This window comes from Ornithorhynchus anatinus, chromosome 10 (genome assembly GCF_004115215.2).
Source record: "Ornithorhynchus anatinus isolate Pmale09 chromosome 10, mOrnAna1.pri.v4, whole genome shotgun sequence".
In the NCBI taxonomy this organism is placed as follows: domain Eukaryota; kingdom Metazoa; phylum Chordata; class Mammalia; order Monotremata; family Ornithorhynchidae; genus Ornithorhynchus; species Ornithorhynchus anatinus.
The window spans coordinates 38,295,422-38,310,204 of NC_041737.1; the positions used below are offsets into that span (position 1 = coordinate 38,295,422).

The 14,783-nt window shown below is 41.1% G+C and overlaps 1 non-coding gene across 1 annotated transcript; it reads right to left on the bottom strand.

The window, feature by feature from the left end:
- Window positions 1–9,825: 9,825 nt before the first annotated feature.
- LOC114814855 lies at window positions 9,826–9,963 on the bottom strand. The gene has a single exon (XR_003762651.1). It is a non-coding gene; the product is annotated as a small nucleolar RNA SNORA7 (small nucleolar RNA).
- Window positions 9,964–14,783: the final 4,820 nt, after the last annotated feature.

A 14,783-nucleotide genomic window follows, 5' to 3' on the forward strand; every position in this document is an offset into this window, starting at 1 on the left:
CCCCCTCAAGTGACTCCTGAAGGCACGAACTGACCCTGGTGTCCGGAGGAAATCCAGGAGGTGTGGCTTGGGCTGCCATCTGCATATGCCAACCGAGTCCAGTATTTCCCACAAACCCCATTGAAACCATGTGGCTTGAGCAGGGTTGAGGGGAAGGGATAAAGGGTGGGGGACTGCCCGCAGTCCTGAAGCATCGCTGGAGAACTAGCTATGGGAGGGAAGGTCACCCTTAAGACAGAGACTCACCGTTAGCTCGGAGACAGCTGACGGGCCTGTGGATCCAGCAGACAGTCACCCTTGGTACCCTGGACTCTTCACTGAAATTAATTTTTTGTACGTGGTCTTGGCTTAGGTAACCTCTCTCCCCAGACCAATTTGCATAATGTGGTATAATTTGCAATGACTGACAGTGGCTGCTAATTGTGGGGTGAAATGGAACCCCTAAAGAAGCTCAGATTATCAGGCGAAGGTTAGACTTCAGCATCTGGTAGTGTGGGCCAAATGGATATTAGTTTAATAACCTGTAAACTATGCAAGAAAATGTAATTGTCCTACATTACAAGGGCCCTCCTTTAAACTGCACAGTTTATTCAAATGTATAATCTAAATAATTGAGTACCTACGCATACAATAGAAGATTTCTTCATATGCAAACACCATTTAATAGACAGTTAAATCCAAACAGATGGAGAGAAAGATGCCCACATGTAATTGGTTTGCTTTTGATTATTTCACTGATATAAATTTACTTAAACAATAAGTCTGTACAGAAATGGTCTATTGTCATGTACATCACAGGTGGGTGGGCTGAAGGAGTCTGAAGACCTCTAGGATATTCTTCATCTGCAACTCTGGAGCTCAGACTATGAAAAGGAAAGAGAGTGTTAGATTGCAATTTTTTTGTTCAATACACTACACCCAGTGGGCGGTCAGTAAGTAAATTTACCGTAATTACTATTGAAACCTGGACCACGCAGTCTCTTGATTGGTCCACACTAAGGAGAAGGACGTCCCAGGGGATAGAGTCATCAGGACCTGGACCGAATCCCAACTCCACCACTTGTCTGCTGGATGACCCTGAGCAAGTCATTTCTCTATATCTCAGTTTCCTCATGTGCAAAATGGGGATTAAGACTGGGAGTCCCCTGTGGGACAGGGACTGTGTTCCAACCTGATTAGTTTGTATCTACCTCAGTACTTAGTACAGTGCCAGGCACATAGTAAGTGCTTAACACATAGCCTAGTAGCAAGAGCACGGGCTTGGGAGCCAGAGGTCATGGGTTCTAATCTTGACTCCGTCACTTGACGGTTGTGTGAACTTGGGCAAGTATCTTAACTTCTCTGGGCTTCAGTTACCTCATCTATAAAATGGGAATTTAGACTGTGAGCCCCACGTGGGACAACCTGATTACCTTGTATCCACCCCAGCGCTTAGAACAGTGCTTGGCTCATAGTAAGCACTTAACAAATATCATTATTATTATTAACAAATACCATTAAACAAAATGAAACAAACAAAAAATTACACTAAGGTGAAAAGAGCACTGATAGTATCACAATGGTTACTACTTTAAACAACTCCAGTGGTTGCCTATCGACCTCCGCTCCAAACAAAAACTCCTCACTCTAGGCTTCAAGGCTCTCCATCACCTTGCCCCTTCCTACCTCTCCTCCCTTCTCTCTTTCTACCGCCCACCCCGCACGCTCCGCTCCTCTGCCGCCCACCTCCTCGCTGTCCCTCGGTCTCGCCTATCCCTCCGTCGACCCCTGGGTCACGTCCTCCCGCGGTCCTGGAACGCCCTCCCTCCTCACCTCCGCCAAACTGATTCTCTTTCCCTCTTCAAAACCTTACTTAAAAATCACCTCCTCCAAGAGGCGTTCCCAGACTGAGCTCCTCTTCCCCCTCTACTCCCTCTGCCATCCCCCCTTTACCTCTCCGCAGCTAAAGCCTCATTTTCCCCTTTTCCCTCTGCTCCTCCACCTCTCCCTTCCCATCCCCACAGCACTGTACTCGTCCGCTCAACTGTATATATTTTCGTTACCCTATTTATTTTGTTAATGAATTGTACATCGTCTTGATTCTATTTAGTTGCCATTGTTTACGAGATGTTCTTCCCCTTGACGCTGTTTAGTGCCATTGTTCTTGTCTGTCCGTCTCCCCCGATTAGACTGTAAGCCCGTCAAATGGCAGGGACTGTCTCTATCTGTTGCCGACTTGTTCATCCCAAGCGCTTAGTACAGTGCTCTGCACATAGTAAGCGCTCAATAAATACTATTGAATGAATGAATACTTTCTGAACCAGTCAGTGATTGTTCATTCACTGAAAGCTAAATGTCACACAAAGCAATCACCCACAGGTGCTAATAACTCCCAAGAATTGCCTGCTTTTTTTCTAACCCTCTAGAAAGAGAAGAGCTTCATTGCCTTAGGTAAGTCACTTAACTTCTTTGTACCTCACTTTCCTCACCTGTGAAATGGGGATTAAATACCTGCTCTATTTAAACTACTTAAACTGTGAGGCTCATGTAGAGCAGGGACTGTGTCTGATATGATTATCTTGTACTTGTTCAGTGCTTAGCACAGTACTTGGAACTTAGTAACAAATTCCACCGTCATTATTATTACTATCATTAGTTCCCCTTCTCCTCTCCGATCCCAAATAGATGAAGACGGGTCCCATCTAATCCATGGTAGACCATTCTCCAATCTGGCTGATGAATCATGGGCTTGGATTTCCGTAAGCCTGAAAGACCCTTTCTACTGGAGTGGTCACCATCTTTTCAGTGACCATCTCCAATGGGATCATGATCCAGGAATCGAGGAGATAATCTAGACACAGCCCTTAACCTCTTCCAGTATTAGAGTTTTCAGTGTCCCTCAGAATCATAAATGAGAGACCATTTCTGTTTGAATGGAAAGTTTTGGTCCAGGTGGCCTCCCTGGCCCCCATCACATCCTTCCCTTCAAATGGAGGGGGCCGGATTGGCAATTTTGTTTATGATTAAGTCTGTGGCTAATTGAATTTTTTGAATAGTTGATGAGATGTTTCAGCCAGAATTTGATCTCTAGCTGGAATTCCTGGGCTTTGTGACCTAGCATCCTATTCCACGTGCTGCTTTCTGGCCTTGACAATTAACCATGTAACAACAAACAAATGCCAAAATCCTCAATCCTAAATCTGGTCCATATGCTGTTGGAAGCAATTAGGGAGGGTATTTGTGCATATGCCCCAGGTGCAGCCTGAATTAGGTGCAGAACAAAGCACCAATTTCTAATTAATCCACAGGTCAGCTTGCGTTATACAAAGTGAGGTTATAGTCTGTGACACTCTGAGAAGGCATAAACAGGTATACCTCTACTATGGCTCAGAGAGCCTGATCCCCACTTTTGGTAGAGCAAAACTGAGACCAACAGGTTACCTTGGATCAGAGGTTTTAATTCACTGTTGATTTTGTGTATTTTGTCACTGCTCTCCTAGTTCAAACACAGATACAAAGAGGAAGACTCTAGAACAGTGAGAGCACACAAGCTATAACCCATGAGCATGGCGATTGACTTTCTGAGCATATAATGTGGAAGTGCATGTGGCCACATATTGCTCTTCTCAGCCCACCAATACCCATGAGTAGGATGCCATCAACAATACAATCGTCTTTGAATACTACAGTCTACAGCAAGACACCACCCAGAGTGATGGAAGGTTTATGGTTTTGAACCCACCCATTATTATTATCATTGTTATTATTTTTTACTTGAGTCAAAACTACTCTTGGTATCAGATGCCTAAAAGAAACACAGAACATCTGACTCTGTCACTGAGACTGCTCAATTCACTGTGAAATCCAGTTTCTTATTGGAAGGTGGCTTCCAGCTTCCACAAAAAATGGGTACCCAGCTTCAACAAAATGTGTCATCTTTGTTACTCGAGTTGCCAGATGGGCAGGTTATTGGTGCAAATAGTCTCAGGATTTTATTTCCCATTATTTTTTTTCTGAGGGTAGATATCATTTATCCTACCAACCATCAGAATTCCAGGAGGGTAAATTACTCTAGAGATCTATCTCTGTGCCCTCATACTGTATCAAATTGACCTGCTTCTTGTTTGCCATTTTTGTGTACTCCATTGCTTATTTAACAAGAAACAGAATGATTGTAATTCCAAGACGGTCCTTTGATAGTAGTTTTGACACTCTGCCTGAATAATGACCCTCATTATGGAGTCCGTGACAAGCTCTAGAAGTACTGATTTATGAATACATCACAGGCTCAGTATTAGCACTCCAAAACCCCCTCACTCCTGATATAGAACTAGCTATAGATAGCGTCCTTTGAAATATAGTGAAGATGAGATAATTGCATGATTATGACCATTCAAATAACCTCTTTTCCTGATTTCACCAAGCTCTGGCATTTAATTTTGATTGTCTCTGAAGTTATTAGAAACCTTTGACAAAATGTTTGTTCGAAGAATGTGTTTCATGTGGTGCTGGTAAGACTCTCAGAAGAAGGTGGGAGTTATTTTTACTTTTCTGTTACTTAGTCGGCTGCTTTTCTATTGCAAATACTCATTAATGGTTGATATGATAATAGACTGTTAGAAGAAAGATTAGCTAAGAGCAAAAAGTCTGTGTTCTTGCTAAAACAAATTACAAGACACATTGTAAACACTTTTTTTGTGAGGATTTTTGTTGATTTATTGTTTCCTCTATAGCGATTATTTAAATAAATGTAGCTAATTTAGTTCGTTTGCCGCACTGTATAATTTTGTTCTTTGTGAAAGGGTTATATGGAAAAGCCTCAAGGAATCCATACCCATTAATCTTTTTACAAGTGCAATAAATAAATAAAGAGACATGGTTTAATTTTACCAGTTAGGGGCTTTAAAAAGGCAACAGTGGTAAACCTATTTCTTTCTCTGCTCTTGGAAAAAAAACCCCGATAGAGGCACTTTGTCTAATTACTTGGGACTTACAGAAGTGGTAACAACATGCATCCAGAATTGTCTGTTTTACTAAGGGAATTGGAACCAAGGCATTTACAGGCAGACTGTCTCATAAAACGGGGGCACCCCGAATAATGGCCTTTCACAATAATCTCCCCTTCCCATCCTCCACCACCATTGTGTATTTTTTTTTTTTACTCAGAACAGTCAAAACCCAAGAAGCCCTTGAAATACTTTGTAGAGCAGTAAGAGTGGCACTTTATCCAACTTTTCTCAGTAAGTACTGTATTCATTTCTTCACATTCCCATTACTAAGCAGGGTTCAAACTGTAGGCTAGCCTCAAGTTATTGTTTGAAATCTGAGTAGCTTAAGCATCGCTCCTAGCCATCCCTAGCTGGTGGCTTCTGGGACCCCCATTTTGGGGGTGATTTGCTCCCTCTCCCCACCCACTGACATGTTCGACAAACTCTCAGTTCCCTTCCCGTCCCCATGTAATTGCAATACTGATTTGTTTGACTTCATGTGACAAATACTTTCTAATGTCCCAAATTAACTTCCATTTGACCTATTCGGGAATAACCTTCCTCTTCCTCTTTCCATGAACTGGTGACCCCTGAGATTATGCAAACCCATTCAGTGTACATACTAGTTAAAAATTATTTAAATGAGGTCTAACCATGATCCGGATTAGATTTTCTAAGAACCCTTGGTTTCACAGCTCAAGCAATCACTTAAAGAGCAAGAAGATGATTTTGAAATCTTTAAACAAAAGGATCCCATCTAATTCACATTAGCCAAGGGAGAACTTGGAAAAGCTCATTTGCTACCATTTTTGAATAGTTCTCTCTTCTTAACCATTAGCATATTTTACAGAGTGTGGTTTAGAAGAAGAAATGTTTGTTTGCCAGTCCGGCAGGTCAGATATCTTACACAAAATAGAGCCGCTAAAAATGTCCAGCCCGTTTTGGAATACTCATTTTCTAAAGATCCTGAAGGCAATTGTTTCTCTTTGTGGCGTGACTGCTTAGGCAAGCTAGAAACAGAAGTGTACTGAAGGTGTTCCAAAGTATTTCAGAGTGTAACAAAACCTTCTAGACTTTAATAACTACACATGACTGATCTGTCCTCTCCAGCAAGGTTAACTGTTTCTCCCAAGGAGTTAAGTGGCATATAAACTATTGTTCACCCCATTTTTGCTAACAGCCTAGCATGACCTCAAATTCTGTCGTGGTCATACAACGAATTCTGCACAATACATTTATCAACAAAGACGAAAGGATCATAGGGGCAGAGCTAACTTTGAGTGTATTAGGAGGGATCTATAAGGATAAATGCCTAACCTCACTCCACAGCCAAAAAGTAATTACTGAACCATTGTTTCTATAGTGTTAATATTTTTAGAGTTCTTTAGAAATCTATGCTATTTAGTTCTTGAGTTGACATCTGTACTGTATTATGTTTTTTACAAAGCATCTAGACTAAAGTGTTCAGCACTTAAAAGACCGTGTGAGGTCATTTTACATTTGTGAAGAATCAGCAACAGAAATGAAGTCTAGATAAGGAACAGTTTTAATTCTGAAGTTAACTTTCTGTTTTAAAATAAACTGAGAGACTGAATTGCAAAATTTGGGGGTTTTAGTCTTCTGAAATGACATGCCCTTGTTGCAATTTTAATCCTTTCCACAAAGGTGTGCATGCTGTGATTTCATTTGTTTTGGACATTGTGTTATATAAAGGTGTCTTAAACTTACTCCTTCTTATCACCACTCTGATTCCAGAAAGGATGCAGTGGTCTAGTATTTTTTTTTCAGAATTAGTATTTAAGTGCTTACTATTTACCAGGTTTACTATGTACCATGTTAGACACAGTCCATACCCCACATGGGGCACACAGTCTTAATCCTCATTTTAAGATGAGAAAACTCAGGCACAGAGACAGGCCTGTGATTTGCCTAAGGTCACGCAGCAGACAAATGGCACTACTGAAACTAAAACCCAGGTCCTTCTGACCCCGAGGGCCACACTTAATCCACTAGGCCATGCTGCTTCTCCAACCAAACTGCATGTCTGCTAATTCTGTTGCACTGTACTCTCACAAGTGCTTAGTTCAGTGATCTGACTTGTAATGAGTACTCAATAAATACCATTGATTGATTAATTGATTTTATATGGTATTTGTTAAATGCTAACTGTGTGCCAGGCACTCTTCTAAGCACTGGGGTAGTTGCAAGCTAATCAGGTTGGACTCAGTCCGTGCCCCACATGGAGCTCATAGTTTTAATCCCTATTTCACAGATAAATTAACTGAGGCAGAGACATGAAGTGTTTTGGCCAAGATCACACAGCAGACAAGTGGCTGAGCTGAGATTAGAACACAGGTCCGTCTGACCCTCAGGCCCATGCTTTATCCACTAGACCACTCTAATTGAAAATCAAGGGTGTGACTAATGTGTGGGGTTGGAAGGCTGCATCTATCTGGATTATCTCCCAGAAAGATAATAATGAGCTCAGATGAGGCTGCAATGACAAATGAAATGAAAATGCAACTCGTTTCTTTAGAGGGAATTCCTGGCCACCTCCACTGAGTATTGAGAGGAATGTAGATCCGTAAAGCTTGATGCCAGTGCTGGTGCCCCATATTAATTACTCAATCTGCCCAACCCTTCCAATTAAATCACTCTTAAGTAGTGGTCATATTTTCCAGGAAATCTTAATAATAATAACAATAATAATAATGGTATTAGTTAAGTGCTTACTATGTACCAAGCACTATTCTAAGAACTGGGGTAGATACAGGTCATCAGGTTATCCCACAAGGGGCTCACTGGCTTAATCCCCATTTTACAGAGAAGGTAATGGAGACACAGAGAAATGAAGTGACTTGCTGAAGTCACACAGCTGATGTGTCAGAGCTGGGATTAGAACCCACAACCTCTGACTCCCAAGCCCGTGCTCTTTGCACTAAGTCATGCTGCTTCTCCTTCTCTCATTGCCTCTTCCCACCATCTACCTGGTCACTTAACTGCATCAGGCACTTTATCACCCCGTGTATATCTATTTACTCATTATTATTTACTATTTACTCATTATTTAGACTGTAAGCCCGTCAAAGAGCAGGGACTGTCTCTATCTGTTGCCGACTTGTACATTCCAAGCACTTAGTACAGTGCTTTGCACACAGTAAGTGCTCAATAAATACTATTGAATGAATGAATTATTAATATTTGTATCATTCATATCTGTGATCTTCCTTTTCTTCCTGTGTATTTGGTATTTTTGGTCAACTTCTCCTTCCATTACATTACAACTCTTCAAGGGCAGGAACCAGGTATTGCATCCTTCTATTATATAAGCTTAGTGTAGTGGTTTGCACTTTGGAGATGGTGGTGGTGGTGGTAGTGGTGATGAAGGGAATGAGTGTGAATTCAAGGGACCAGAACATGCTTGCTAGGTGTGAAAGAAACATTCCAGGAGTCCCAATATTGGAGACACGGTAACTTCAAATCTTGAGCGACATTATTGCTGCATCAGATGCTTATTCCTTTCCAGGAGACTGTCTGCAACCATGACATCATGATGCTCCTCTTCCCTATCCAATTTCCTCTCCCTATCCTAACACATCTTAATACAACTTCAATGCTTACTACCTTCTGGGAGAAGAGTAAAAGAAACACCATTGCCAGGCCAGTCCGCTGGGCCATCCAGCAGTTATGCAGTTGCGGCAATAATACTTATTATGTGCCAAGTATTGTAATAATAATAATAATAATAATGTTGGTATTTGTTAAGCACTTACTATGTGCCGAGCACTGTTCTAAGCGCTGGGGTAGACATAGGGGAATCAGGTTGTCCCACATGGGGCTCACAGTCTTAATCCCCATTTTACAGATGAGGGAACTGAGGCACAGAGAAGTTAAGTGACTTGCCCACAGTCACACAGCCAACAAGTGGCAGAGCTGGGATTCGAACTCATGAGCCCTGACTCCAAAGCCCGTGCTCTTTCCACTGAGCCACGCTGCTTCTCATTGTACCCTGCAATGGGGTAGAAACAATCTGATAAGACACAGTCCCTGTTCCATGGGTTTCATTGCCTAAGAGGGAGGGAGAACAGATAACGTTTCCCCTTTTTACAGCTGAGATGACTGAGGAACCAAGAAGACAAGTGACCTACCTAATCTCGTGCAGCAAACAAATGGCAAAATCAGGATTAGGATACAGGTCCATAGACTCCCAGTTCCGTGCTCTTTCTACTAGGCCAATACTGTTATGTTATTATTCTGCAAATTTGATTCCCCACCAGAGATAAGATCTGTGGTGTTACCTTGCCAATTTTATGACATTTAATTTAACCAATCTCTTCCAACAAATGTAGGACTAATCAAGCAAGCAAGTAATATGATTTAAACATGTAGTAAATGCAAAGCATTATATAAGTGCTTGGGAACAATGGAATTAAAAGGCACCATCTCTATCTTCAAGGAGCTTACAATAATGCAAGAATGACAGACATTAAAATAATTTAGATAGAAGAAGGGGCTACATACCTGAATTTGCAGTTACATAATAGTGTATGTAAACTATGTATAAAATATTATGGGATATTGCTTTTATTTAAGTATTTAGGTGGTGTAGAAGTGTCAAATGGGCAGTAGTGGGAATATGTCTTGTCTTATGCTGTCGAATCATCACTGACCCTTAGTGTCTCCATGGACACATCTCTCCCAGAGCATCCCACCTCTAACTGTTCTGGTAATGTACCCATAAAGTTATCTTGGTAAAAATACAGTAGGAGTTTATCATTGCCTTCTTCTGCAGAGCAAACTTACGTCTCTCCCCTCAACTCTCTCCCATGCCTCTGCTGCTCAACACAGGTGAGTTTTGACTTGTAGCAGATTACCTTCCACTCGTTAGGCACTGGCCAAGCCAGGAATGGAATGGGTATGCCTCTGCTTGACTCTCCCTCCCATAGCCGAGCCTGGTAGAGTACTGGAAACTCTCCAGGTATTATCCTGAGAGGGGAGTGGGGTTATAAACAGGGGATATTAGAACTTAAACAGGAAAGGCTGGCTCGAGGAGATGTGATTTCAATCTGTTGTCTGTTAATTTTTAAGTGGGAGGGAGGAGGGAAGGTATGAGAAAGAAGACAGTAGTGATTGAGACAAGAACCAGGAGCAGTGAGTAGATTAGTTTGAGAGGAAGAAAGATCTAAAGCTGGGATGTAGTGGGAGAAAAAAGTGGATAAGGAAAGAGGAGGGAGCATGGAGTGATTTAAAGACAAATATGAATACTTTCTATTGGATGCAGAGAGGAATGGATAGCGGTTTGAGGTTCTTGATGAGAGGGGAGATGTGACATGCGCGGAACACCATTTAATGAATACAGTAGAGATGGCAGAGTGAGCAATCACAACTATCCGAAGGTTTAACTGTAGCATTTGACCCTTGATTTAATGGCCTGCATACTTATCCCAGCAGAAACACTTGTTCTTGTGGGCCATAACTAGGATGTCCCAAACAGTCTCTATATAGATGAATTGCAGGAAAATATTCACAAGAAAAAGGGTAAAGTCAGGGTTGGTTATTGAGCACTTACTATGTAACGAACAATGTACTAAGCAGAACGCTGTACTAAGCACTCAGGAGAGTACAACAGAGTTAGCAGACATGGTCTCTGCCCCCTATGAGCCTATTCATTTATTCATTCATTCATTCATTCAATTGTATTTATTGAGAGTTTACTGTATGCAGAGAACTGTACTAAGTGCTTGGAAAGTAAATTAGTCATCAGATAGAGACAATCCCTACCCAACAGTGGGTTCACAGTCTAGAAGGGGGAGACAGCATGCAGTCTAGAGAACAAGCTTGCATTCTTCAGTCTACAGAGATTCACTTAGAGAGTGGATGGGGTTAGGGACTAGTGAGAAGTTCCTCAAAAGACCAGTCTAGATCTTGGCCCAAGGAAGCTGAGGTTCCACTAAACAAGGTCACAACCATGACCTCTGCCACCACCCTAAATCACCACCAACCCAGTACTGCCATTGTCACTCAAGGAGTCTCCATCTCTATTGGTCTAGCCCAAATTTCCCATGAAAGATTTTGGAAGAGAAGCGGATCTGCTGGGGTTGATGGAAGGTGGCATTGGAATAGCATTGGGAAGCACTGTTGGTCCAAATTCAGGATATTAAATTGATTAATCAATCAATGGTATTTATTAAGTGATTACTCTGCCAAGCTCTTGGGAGAGTACAAAACAATAGAGTCGGTAGACATTAAACCTGCCCGCAAGGAACTTAGTCTAGAGCGGGGAGAGAGACATTAAAACAAAGTACAGGTGGGGGAAATGGCACATTATAAGGACATTTACATATGTGCCGATGTCTGTTTTCTTGCTGTTAGGTCAAGGAAACGGTAGAAACGGTATTGTGAATGCAAGTCCCAGAATATCTTGGAAAGCTAGGACGGTATCACTAGACAGGGAGCTCAAGTGGAAAGGGGGTGTACCTACCAACTCTGTGTATTCTACTCTCCCAAGCACTTATTACAATAATCTGTACACAGTAAGTGCTTAATAAATACCAGTAATTGATCATGATCATGGGTCTTATCCTGCTGCAAACCCCTGTTCATCTTCCCATCTCCCTTCTGCATTCCCAAAGGCGAAAATAAATGTGTGAGAATTGGGCATCTCATTGATGGGGAGGGGAGGGGGAGATTAGGTAAAGGGGGGTTTAGTCTGGGACGGCCTCCTGGAGGAGGTGAGCCTTCAGTAGGGCTTTGAAGGGGGGAAGATTTGTTTTACACAAGAGTCAATAAGGACCCCATGGAGGTTTTATAGGAAGGAAGTGCTGTGAACCCAAAAGTAATTTCAGAAAGGTGATTTGAGCAGTTGCTTTAGAAAAGACAGAAGGAGGGAGAGTGTAGAAACAGAAAGCCTCGTAAGGAGACTTATGATGTCATTTTAATGAAAAGAGAAAAAAAATAGATTTTATAAATGGTATTTCTCAAATGCTTACTATGTGCCAGGCACTCTACTAAGGACTGGGGTAATTACAGACCCACTTGGGGCTCACAGCCTTAACCCCCATTTTACAGATGAGATTACTGAACCCCAGAGAAGTTAAGTGACTTTCCCATCACTTGAGTTCTCTGACTTGCAGACCTGTGCTTTTGCCACTTGGCCACACTGGTCGAATTGATTGATTCTTTGCTTTTTTTTTAGCAAGTCAGTTTAAATACATGCAACAGTCTGGGATTAACAGAAGCCAGTGTCTAAGAAAAGCAGTGTGGTCTAGTGGAAAGAGCTCAGATCTGGGAGTTTAGGTCCTGATTCTAATCCCAGCTCCGACCCTTCCTGCTATGTGACTTTGGACAAGTCACTTAACTTCTTTATGCCTCAGTTTTCTCATCTGTAAAATGGGGATGAAATCCTCTTTCTTCTTACTTAGGCTGGAAATCCTATGTGGGATCTACCCCAGTATTTAGGACAGTGCTTGGCACAATGTAAGCACTAATAAATAGCATAATTATTGATTATAATTGTTATAACTACAGGTGATTGATTGCCTTTGGGTTCGAGAATATCTTCAATTGTTTGCTTCTCTATCAGAGGACATAAATAGGGATGGAATTAAAGATAAAGTTAAATTTTAACCATATTTTATATTATTACTTTTTTAATCATTTTAAAGACTTCTATATACAAAATATTCATGTAAATTCACACAAATTTTTGTAAATAAATTATTTTACATTTACATACATACACACAAATTTATTTATGGTACTTGTTAAGGCTTACTATATGTCAAACACTGTTCTAACCACTGGGATAGATAAAAGACACAGTCCCTGTCCCACATGGTGCTCACAGTCGAAGTCGAGGGAGAACAGGGATTTAATCCCCATTTTACATTTGAGGAACCTGAGTCACAGAGAAGTTGAATGACTTACCCAAGGTCACACAGCAAACAGTTGGCAGAGCTGGGATTAGAACCCACAGCCTCTGACTCCCAAGCCTGTGATCTTTCCACTAGGCCATGCTGGTAGTTGATTTTTTTTTTTTTTTTGGTCACAGCTGCTGAGGTAAAAAAAATTCTGTTGGGTTCTTTCTACCTTCAGCCTTCACCAATTGGGAGTCCTTAAGCAGCATGGCCTAGTGGGAAAAGTATGAGTTTGGGAGTCAAATGACCAGGATTCTAATCCTGACTCTGCCAACTACATGTGTGAGTCCTTAGACAAGTCACTTCATTCATTCAATAGTATTTATTGAGCGCTTACTATGTGCAGAGCACTGTACTAAGCACTTGGAATGTACAATTCAGCAACAGATAATTTGTCAATTAACTTTTCTGTGCCTCAGTTTCCTCACTGGTAAAATGGGACTTAAATTCTATTTCCTTCTTAGTCTGTGAGCTCCATATGGGACAGGGACTATGTCTGGCCTGTTTATCTTGTAGCTACCCTAGCACGTACTGCAGTGCTTGGCACATAGTAAATGCTTAACAAATACCATAATTAACAAATTCCATAATTAGTACTTTCTTCTTTCAGTCTCATTTTGTGGTAAAGATGGATTCATTCCCTGGACCAGGCAGAGGGGAGTGTGGCAGGAATCATCAGCCAGAGGGGTTGTTGAGTGTTTTTTCCCTAGTCGTGAATCCGTGTTGCATACTGCTCTTGTTCCCTGGCCCCTGGTTTTCTTTAGTGCTATCTTGGCTGGGGGCAGTGTAACTCTTCCTTGGGTTTCCAGAGAGGCTACCGAGGGTCATTCTTTGCTACTGATGAATAGTAAATCTCCCTGCCAGAATGGAAGACTGAAGAACCGGTCCCCAAGATCTTTGAATTTTCGCCCCTGCTCTCTGGAACCCCCACAAACTTACAACAAATCCCTTGGCAATTCTTAAGAAACTGGGGGAGTCTTTTGAGTCTGGTTATTTAAAAAATTCTTTTCTTGACTCAAAACAATACACACATCTAGAGAAGGTCCTTTAGAAATAGGTTATACAATGCGGTACTTTCTTTTCCTATTCTTCCACATTCTAACTTTTCCTTCGGTACGTATTATTGTTATTGACAGCAATTCAAAAGCCCTCAAAAAAAAGGGAGAAGAAATTAAACAGCGAATCAATAAAGATTAGCTATTTACTGTGGATTACTACCTTATCATTCCCATAATTACAATAATGGTTGCTGATGGAAATTCTATTTATGTGAATCATTTTATACTTGTTATTTATTATTATTAATGTTACCATTATTATCTTCTTACCCTTCAGTTCACAAGATGTATCTTCTCAGGGAATTTTAATTTCAGTATCTTGCTATTATATTGTACATAATCCTATCAAAGGCTGCCCTTCATGCAACATTTTCAGTGATATATTATCATAGAGACCATTAATGAATGAGCTTCATATCTTACTAATACTGTTTTAGATACTATTTTTATTAATTTTCTAAGCTGTAATTCTTCCCACAGTACCTACTACTGTTCTCTATTAAAGTTGTGGTTTTGATTTTAACGTGGGAATTTCAAAGCGAGACATTAACTTTGCGTCTCTTAAAAGAAGATACATTTTACTTCTCCGATTCTAAATGATTACATTATCATAATGTCCAGGCTTTGTTCTCTTGGACTTGGTGTGAGTTAATTTTCACAATTTCCCTTTGCTTTGGATTCTGGTTTTATATTAATAATCAAAATTAAAGTAGCAAGAAATCACGTCCTTTGCACACTGCCCACAGGATAAGACAAAATCTGAAAAGCAAATCAAATATGCGTTGTCCTTTACTCGCAATTCTGACAGGGTAGTCGAACAGAGAGATAATGACCAGGCAGAC